The sequence below is a fragment of the Equus asinus genome, chromosome X (assembly GCF_041296235.1).
Source record: "Equus asinus isolate D_3611 breed Donkey chromosome X, EquAss-T2T_v2, whole genome shotgun sequence".
Taxonomy (NCBI): domain Eukaryota; kingdom Metazoa; phylum Chordata; class Mammalia; order Perissodactyla; family Equidae; genus Equus; species Equus asinus.
The window spans coordinates 39,592,662-39,601,697 of record NC_091820.1 but is presented as its reverse complement, the minus strand read 5'-3'; the positions used below and the strand labels follow the sequence as shown (position 1 = coordinate 39,601,697).

General features: G+C 42.3%; 1 long non-coding RNA gene across 1 annotated transcript; it reads left to right on the top strand.

Moving 5' to 3' along the window:
- Positions 1-201: 201 nt before the first annotated feature.
- LOC106832760 (uncharacterized) lies at positions 202-3,008 on the top strand. Its single transcript, XR_006522700.2, has 3 exons — positions 202-336; positions 1,409-1,482; positions 2,873-3,008. It is a non-coding gene; the product is annotated as an uncharacterized lncRNA (long non-coding RNA).
- The last annotated feature ends 6,028 nt before the right edge of the window (positions 3,009-9,036 follow it).

Here is a 9,036-nt window from a genome sequence, read left to right as displayed (position 1 = left end):
TCAGCCCTGATGTGCTAGCACTGTGCTAAGTGCTTTACTTTCTTCAGCTCATTTTATTGTCCTAACAAAGTACCAGGTGAGCACTATCGTCATTCCCATTTTATCAGTCCAAGGAGGGCGGTGCGTGAAACACTTCCAGGTGCTGGGCATCTCTACTGACCTCTGCCCCCTCCTGTGTCACAGCCTCTTGCTTATGAGTCGTCCACTCTCCGGGTACTCCTGGGATGGCAGGAGCAGCCATGGACCCATCTTGACATGGCAGTTCCTGCTGCAGCTGTGAAGGGGGTGGCCTGGCTCGGGGGACTGCACAAGAACGAGACCCACGTGAATTACAAGGTTAGCCAGACCTGGGGGTACTACCGTGATACAGTAAGGCCACAATACATAGGCCCCTCCCAGGCCCGACTCAGACCCACCAGAGAGCAGTGAGTGGATCCCCAGCCTTTATTTGGGTTATTTCATGTTGTGACCTGTCCTAGACCCAGAAAATGGGAGTACTGAACACTCCCCCTAACATTATATCAATTATTCCATTTTCTTGTCTTTTTCCTATTCCTAAACCTTCTATCACAATATTAATAGTGATTTCTCCCCACTCAATTACCTGGGAATGCTCAGAGCAGCACTAGACTTCCCCCAAATTTATATCAGTTACTTCGTTTTCTTAACTTATTTCTTTAGTTAAAACCTCCAAAACGCTATTAATAATGTCTTCTAGATGCCTAAACCAGTCCTTTGACCCCAGATTTGTATTTTCACCACCAGCTCATCATGAGGCACCTCAGGTCCACACTGAGGCCCCATTATCCAGAACTGGGAACTCCCAATATTTACACCAATTATTGTTTTCTGAAATCCATAGACTCACCCTGTGGCATTCCTGACCAGCCTTGAGACTCCCCTCCACACCTGGGCTTTGATCCCTCAGCCCACCCTTTCCCCCCAGAAGATCGACCCTGAGATCCTTAGACCTGTGCTCATACTCTTTAGGGCTGATACTAATATATCATTTTCTTATTTAATTTTTAGCTCAAACCTTCAAAGCAATATTAATAATGAGACTGTCGCACCCATCCTTTGGGACTGCCTGAGCATCCCTAAGGCCCTCCAGCTTTGTCCTGAGGACCGCCAAATCAGCTCCACAACCCTCCCCCCGTATTTATACCAGTAGTTTAATTTTCTCGCCTTAATACCTTAGCTAAAACCACCAAAACCATATTAATAAGACTCCTCTTCACCCCATCCCCTAGGCCCTCTAGACTACCCTGGGAAGCCCAGATTGGCCCTATAATTTCCTAAGGCAGTGCTGGACCACAAACATTTTTACCAATTATTTCACCTCTTCTTTCTTTCGATAAAAACCTTAAAAACAGCAGTTTTAACTTTGACCCCTTATCGTCCCTTCCAGCTCCCCTCAGGTAAGTCCTAAAGCACCCCTGGACAAGGCCTGAGACCACCAACCTGCTGTGTAACAGCGAGAAGGTGAGTGTGCATGAGATGCTGCGAGTGAGGGGCGAGTGGGAGGGAGATGAGTCTGCTCAGTGCTGAAGGGAAGAGACACAGTGGGAGAGGATTACACCGGAGAGAAGACATGAGTTGGAAGTGGGGAGACCTGGCAGAGGAAGGCCCACTGCATGTGGCTGTCCCCTCTGCAGTAGTGTGAGCCCCAGCCTGGGCACCCTGCTGGCGGAGAAGGCTGGGCTGCTCCTGCAGGTAAGAGGTGTCAACTTAAAAAGCAAATTCTCCAGTTATTTTACCCTCAAAATGAGTTCATTCGGGAATAGCCAAAAGAATTGCAATTTGGGACGTGCATGCTAGAGCAAACCATAGGCAAATCCGGAAAAGAAAGGAGGGGAGCTGCCTTTATAGAGAAAAAGGGGGAATAGGGAGGGGCTGTTCTAAAGGGAGGTCCGCTGGGGGAAAGTAGCAGTTCAGGGCAGCAACGGTTTGTCATTGGCTAGCCTGTTGCTGGGTGGGGAGAGAAGGCTTCCTTCCGCAGTAAAGTAGCTTTACGACTCTACTGTTTAGGATGCAAGCCTCCTCTCCTCCACGTTGGTGTAACTGACCATGTGTGCTAGGGTGCGAGAGCTCCCGTACAGGCCTTCCCGACTCCAATTTAGTTAAGGTTTCTTTTATTTCCGCAGAGGGGTGTGGAGGGAGTGATTGTACAAGTCCTGTGGGAAGAAGTGGGCGGCAAGAGAAAGGAGTGGTGGAGTGCTCATAGGGGACCGTCTGGCCTGCCTCCCTCTTGTGGAAGGAGGGGAGGGAGAGGACATGGAAGTCCTGTGAGAGGAGTGGGTGGGAGAAGGAGGATGAGAGGGTCCTGGATGAGGAGGGAATGGAAGGAATGTTGTGAGGGGGGAACAGAGAAGTCCTGGGTGAGGAGAGGGTGGGAAGAGGAGTGAGGAGGAGGCATACAGAAGTCCTTTATGAGAAGAGGGGGAGAGGAACGAGGAAGGGAAGGACCTGGAAATCTTACAAGAAAAGGGATGAGAGGAGGGAAATAGACATCCTATAGAGGAAGCGGGGAGATAAATTGTACAGCACATAGTAGGCACCCAGCTCATGGTAGGTGCTCAACACATTGGTTTCCATTGTAGTTTTCTATTGAAGTATAACTTACATGCAGTACAGTGCACAGTTGGAAGCATACAGTTCATGGAACCCCCACCCATCTCAGGATAGAGAACATTTCCAGCACCCTCGTGCTGCCTCCCAGGCAGTACTACCCAAAGGCAACACTGTCCTGTCACCGTAACTTTGTTTTGCTTGATTTTGGACTTGCCCCCACCCTTGCTAGCACACTTGGGGTGGAATCTGGGGTCCAGTCAGTCCCCCGTTGCCAACCCATGCCCCATCCTTGCCTTCCTAGGAACCTGGTGTCTCCATGTCCTGCGCACCTCAGGGATTCTGCTGGGCAGAGGGGCCAGATTTTCACTGGTCTCCTCAGCTGGGTCTGTGCCCACTCTGGCTGCTTTCCAGAAATCTGTTGCACTCGCATGACATCTCTCCCATTCCCTTTGTCCCCTTGGTGAGTTTATACATTAAAAAGAACATTTGTTTACAGTTGTTATTTTTGTGTCTTAGAAAAAAGCTGACTTAAATGCCTGTGGTCAATCTACCACATTTAATTGGAAGATTCACATTGTGTTCTCATACTTTAGAAATCTCTGGATATTTTAATTATGTTCCCTTTCACATTCCTGATTCTGTTTATTTTAATCTTAATTTTATCTTAATCAGACTTGAGTGGTCTATAGACTTTTCTCTTTTAGTGGTGTTTTGGTTTCATTTGTCAAATATACTTTTAGAAGATAGCTCTTACATTCCTTCACCTGTTTCATATTATTTGAAATCATTTTGCTGTTCTTTCTATAGCTTCCTGAGGACTCTTAGTAAGTTTTTAGCATTCATTCCCAATAAATTTAAGATTGTAAATTTTCCTCTGTATGTTCCTTTCAGCTGCATCCCACAAGTTTTTTCTATAAACTTTTTGATTGAAATATAACATTTATCCAGGAAGGCATACACATTGTAAGGGTACAGCTCAATGGATGCTTAGAAAGTGAGCACAGCCTTGTAGCCAGCACTGAGATGAAGAAATGAAAGGTTCCCAGCGAGCCCGCACTGCCTGCTTTGGCTCCCCATGCTGTGGACCTGTCTGCTTTGCAAGTGTGAAGAGGCATTTTCCATAGTCACAGGACTGGGCAGGACTGAAGTCACTCATCAGGTGGAGGCGTGGAGATGTAACATCCTTCCGGGGTGGGATAGATCTGCCCAGCACAGAACTGTCCACCCAAAATGCCAGCAGCTCTCCTGCTGGCAAACACGGGGCAGAAAAACTCGTCCTTGCTCCCTGTTCTGTGGTGGCCCATCCGTGGCCTGTTAGCTCACTCACACCCTCTATCCGAGTTGCCTCTCACTCCCAGATGTTCGCGGTTACCTGCCACGTTTATCCGGCTCCTGTGCCCTGTTCCTCGCGATGTGTCCACCTGGAAATGCCTTTTCCAGATCAGCCTGAGGGACATAATGCAGCTTTCAAAACAGCTCTTTCACAGTTTTGCAGGTGTCCACGCTCCCTGGTTATAAATTCGTTTAGGACAGGAAATGCGTATTCTGCATTTCTGTGTTCCCAAACACCCAAGAAAACCCCAGGGATGTAACAGGACTTCAAAAAAGTTTTGTTATATGAATACTCAGTGGTACAGCATTCGTCACATGATTTTTTTAAATTGGGAGGCTTTTATTTAATACAGTGAGTAACTTGCCATGAGCATCTGTTGTACTGTTGATCCTGCAGGTAGGTATAGCGCTCATATATACGAGGGCATAAATCATAAGTGCATAGCACAATGAATTTCACCAAGGGAAAACATCTGTGTAACCACCATTCATTTCGAGGAACAGAATATTACCTGTGTCAAAGCCCTCCAGCCACAGACCACCGGGGACACACCTGTGGTTGAGCAAGTTGAATTTCTTTTCTTTCTTTCTTTTTTTTGGAGGACGATTAGCCCCGAGCTAACATCTGCCGCCAATCCACCTCTCCTTGCTGAGGAAGACTGGCCCTGAGCTAACATCCATGCCCATCTTCCTCTACTTTATATGTGGGACGCCTACCACAGCATGGCGTGCCAAGCGGTGCCATGTCCGCACCCGGGATCCAAACTGGTGAACCCCAGGCCACCAAAGCGGAACGTGTGCACTTAACCGCTGCTCCACCGGGCTGGCCCCTGCAAGTTGAATTTCTTACTCATTGCAGTAATAAGTGCGTTGTGCGCTGTCTCAGGGGGTGTTAGAAAAGACTTATAGGATGAAAAGTCTAGAATGGAGGGTGTGAGTAAGCTCACAGGCCATAGACTGGGGCAAAGTCAGAACAGGGAGCAAGGATCACCTCTGTTAGGTGACTTGGGGGAGGATTAAAGAAGCAAGACTTTGCTCTGGATTGGATGCTGTCAGGAAGCAGGGCTATCTGAAATCTTATTTATGTGGTGGGAAGAATGAAGAGATTAAAACTATAATTGGTACAGAGGCAGGAATCATTTATATTATCCGAGAAAGAGGGATGTTTGATCACTTTCGTGGTTTGGACAATGTTCGTCTTTTCTTTGTAGTCAGATATGATTCCAGATTTTGTCTTGATCCATCACAGTCACATGGTGACTTTGTCTAATGTTTTTCTTCTGTGAAATTTTCCTGTTCAACAGGGGAGCACCAAGGCTCACACTGTGTTAGGCCAGCTTCTGGTCTCTTTCTCACTAGCATCCCAGAATTCCCCTCCTGTCTCCTCCCAGTATCCTCCCCCATCAAAAAAAGGTAACCATTATCCTGACTTCGCTCAACCTAGATTAGTTGTGCCTGTGCTTGAACTTTATCTAAATGGGATCACATGGTCTGTGCTCTTTTAGTACTGCCTTCTAGCCATTGTTATCTTTATGAGATTCACACACATTGTTTTGTCTGCTTATAGTTCATTACTTTCTGGTATTCCATTCTATAGATCTACCACAGATCCTTTAGCCATTCTACTGCTGATTGACGTTTTGTTAAATTGAGGTATAATTGACATACATTATATTGGTTTCAGGTGTACAACATAATGATTCTGTATTTGCATACATTGTGAAATGATCACCACATTAACTCTAGTTAACATCCATCACCGTACATGGTTACAAAAAAATTTGTTTTTCTTGTGATAAGAACTGTTAAGATCTACTCTCTTAGCAACTTTCAAATATGCAATAAAGTATTATTGACTGTAGTCACCATGCTGTACATTACATCCCCAGGACTTATTGATTTTATAACTGGAAGTTTGTCCCTTTTGACTCCTTTCACCCATTTCGTACCCCTCTCCCCCCACCTCCAGCAACTACCAATCTGTTCTCTGTATCTATGAGCTTGTTTTTTTTTTAAGATTCCACATATAAGATCATATGGTATTTGTCTTTCTCTGTTTCACTTAGCATAATGTCCTCAAGGTCCATCCGTGTTGTTGCAAATGGCAAGATTTCATTCTTTTTTATGGCTGAATAATATTCCATTACTAGTCATCAGTCTGTTCAAGACTTTCCATCTCTTCACAGTTCAGTCTTGGTAGGTTGTATGTTTCTAGGAATTTATCCATTTCTTTTAAGTTGTCAAATTTGTTGGCATATGATTGTTCACAGTAGTCTCTTATGATCCTTTGTATTTCTGGGGTATCAGTTGTAACTTCTCTTTCATTTCTGATTTTATTTATTTGAGTCCTCTCTCTATCTTGGTGAGTCTAGCTCAGGGTTTGTCGATTTTATCTTTTGAAAGAACCCGCTCTTAGTTTAATTGATCTTTTCTATTGTCTTTTTAGACATTTATTTCTGCTCTTCTCTCTGTTATTTCCTTTCTTCTACTAACTTTGGGCTTGCTTTATTCTTTTTCTAGTTTCTTGAGGTGTAAGGTTAGGTTGTTTGAGATTTTTATCATTTCTTGACGTAGGCCTTTATCTCTATGAACTTCCCTCTTAGAACTGCTTTTGCTGCATCCCATAAGTTTTGGTATATTAAATTTTTATTTTCATTTATCTCAAGGTATTTTTTTATTTCTCTTTGATTTCTTCTTTGACCCGTTGGTTGTTCAGTATCATGTTGTTTAATCTCCACATATTTGTGAATTTTCCAGTTTTCTTCTTGTAATTGATTTCTAGTTTTATATCATTGTGGTCATTCTTCTTAAATTTATTAAGACTTGTTTTGTGGCCTAACATCTGGCCATTCCTGGAGACTGTTCCATGTGCATTTGAGAAGAATGTGTGTTCTGCTGCCTTTAGATGGCATGTTCTGTATATATCTGTTAAGGCCATCTTAAATGTGTCATTTTAGACCAATGTTTCCTTGTTGATTTTCTGTCTAGATGATCTATCCACTGGTGAAAGTGGGATATTAAAGTCCCCTACTATATTGTATTGTGGTCTGTTTGTCCCTTTAGGTCTTTTAATATTTGCTTTATATATTTAGGTGCTTCTATGTTGGGTGAATACATATTTGCAAATGTTATAGCCTCTCATTAGATTGACCCCTTTATCATTATGCCCTTCTTTGTCTCTTACTACAGTCTTTGTTTTAAAGTCTATTTTTTCTCATATAAGTATAGCTACCCCTGCTTTCTTTTGGTTTCCATTTTCATGGAATATCTTTTTCCATCCCTTCACTTTGAGTCTGTGTGTGTCCTTACATCTAAAGTAAGTCTTTTGTGGGCAGCCTATACATAGGTCTTTTTTTAATCCATTCAACCACTGTTTGTTTGTTTTTTTAATTGAGGTCACATTGATTTATAACATTATATAAATTTCAGGTATACATTATTAGGTTTTGACTTCTGTATAGACTGCATCATGTTCACCACCAAAAGTCTAGTTGCCATCCTACAGTCTGTTTTTTTTATTGGGGAATTTAGTCCATTTACATTTAAAGGAATCTGATAGAAATGTACTTATTGCCATATTGTTAATGTTTTATGTCTGTTTTGTAGTTCCTGTGTTCCTTTCTTCTTCTCTTGCTCTCTTCCTTTGTAGTTTGATGACTTTTTTAGTGGTATGCTTAGATTCTTTTCTCTTTATCTTTTATTGTATCTACTATAGGTTTTTGCTTTCTGGTTACCATGAGGCTTACATATAACAACTTATTTTAAGTTGTTAAGTCTATTTGAAGTTGATAACTACTTAAGTTTGATCCCATTGTAAAGCTCTACATTTTTACTCTCCCCCCATACTTTATGCTGTCACATTTTCACATCTTTTTATCCTGTGTATCCTTTATAGTTATAGTTATTTTTACTACTTTTGTCTTTTAACCTTCATACTAGCTTTATAAGTGATTAATCCATTACCTTTTCTATATATTTACCAGTGAGATTTATACTTTCATATGTTTTCTTGTTACTAACTACACCCTTTCTTTTCAGCTTAAAGAAGTCCCTTTAACATTTCTTATAAGACTGGTTTAGTGATTTTTTTAAATCAGTTTTGTTTTTTGTTTTACAGTTTTTGGCTATTATCCACAAAGCTGCTCTAAACATTCTAGTACATGCTATTTAGTGCACATATGTACACATTTCTGTTTGGTATATACATACAAGTCGAATGATGGGATCATATTGTGGGTGTATTGTTATCTTTAGAAGCAACTGTTTTCCAAACTGGCTCTACCATTTTACATCCCCTCTAGCAGGGAAGGAGAGTTCCAGCTGTTCCACATCCTCGCCAACACTGACAGCAAACTCCTCCCTTTCTGTGACTCCAGTTAGCCATCTGTGAGGCCTTTTCACCATGTGCCTTGGGTCTGTTTCTTTTCTTTGTTTTTCATTCTTTTTGCTCTCTTTAATTCAGTCATGAGATTTTCTATTGTCTTATCTTCTGGCTCACTAATCCATGTATCACCTGTTTCCAGTCTGCTACTACAATTATCTATTGATTTCTTCCACTTACTGAATTTTTTAACTACAGACTTTCCATGTGGTTCTTTTTAAAGATTCCAATTGCCTGGTGACATTCTCCATTTTATCATATTTTAACTTGGATATATTAATTTCCTGGTATTTTAAAGTTGGTGTCTGATAAGTCCAAAATCATGGTCAGTTGAGGGCTGGTATCTCTTCTGCCTTTTTCTCTTGGTCCAAGTTCTTGATATGCATGGTAATTTTTAATTTAATACTGGAAATTATATATGAGAAATTTTAGAGGCTTTGGAAATTGATATCCCTCTTCATGAAGGATTTACTCTATCTTCTGGAAGACAACTAAAATAGGGGCAGATTACCTCAACCAGTCAGGGGTTGATCTGTTCCAGGCTGGATTCCTGTGTTGATGAGGCTTGGTCAGCCTCTGGACTGGCTCCAGTCCCAGGATGAAGTCCTCCAGGGGTCCCAACTATAAATCTGTGGTGCTTAATCTGGTGGGTGTGTTTTCCATGGTGCATTCCTATTTAAGTGACCATATTTAGTTGAGTGCCCCACTGTCACAGTGACAGTACACAGTGTGTGGCTTTACTCAAAAGCATC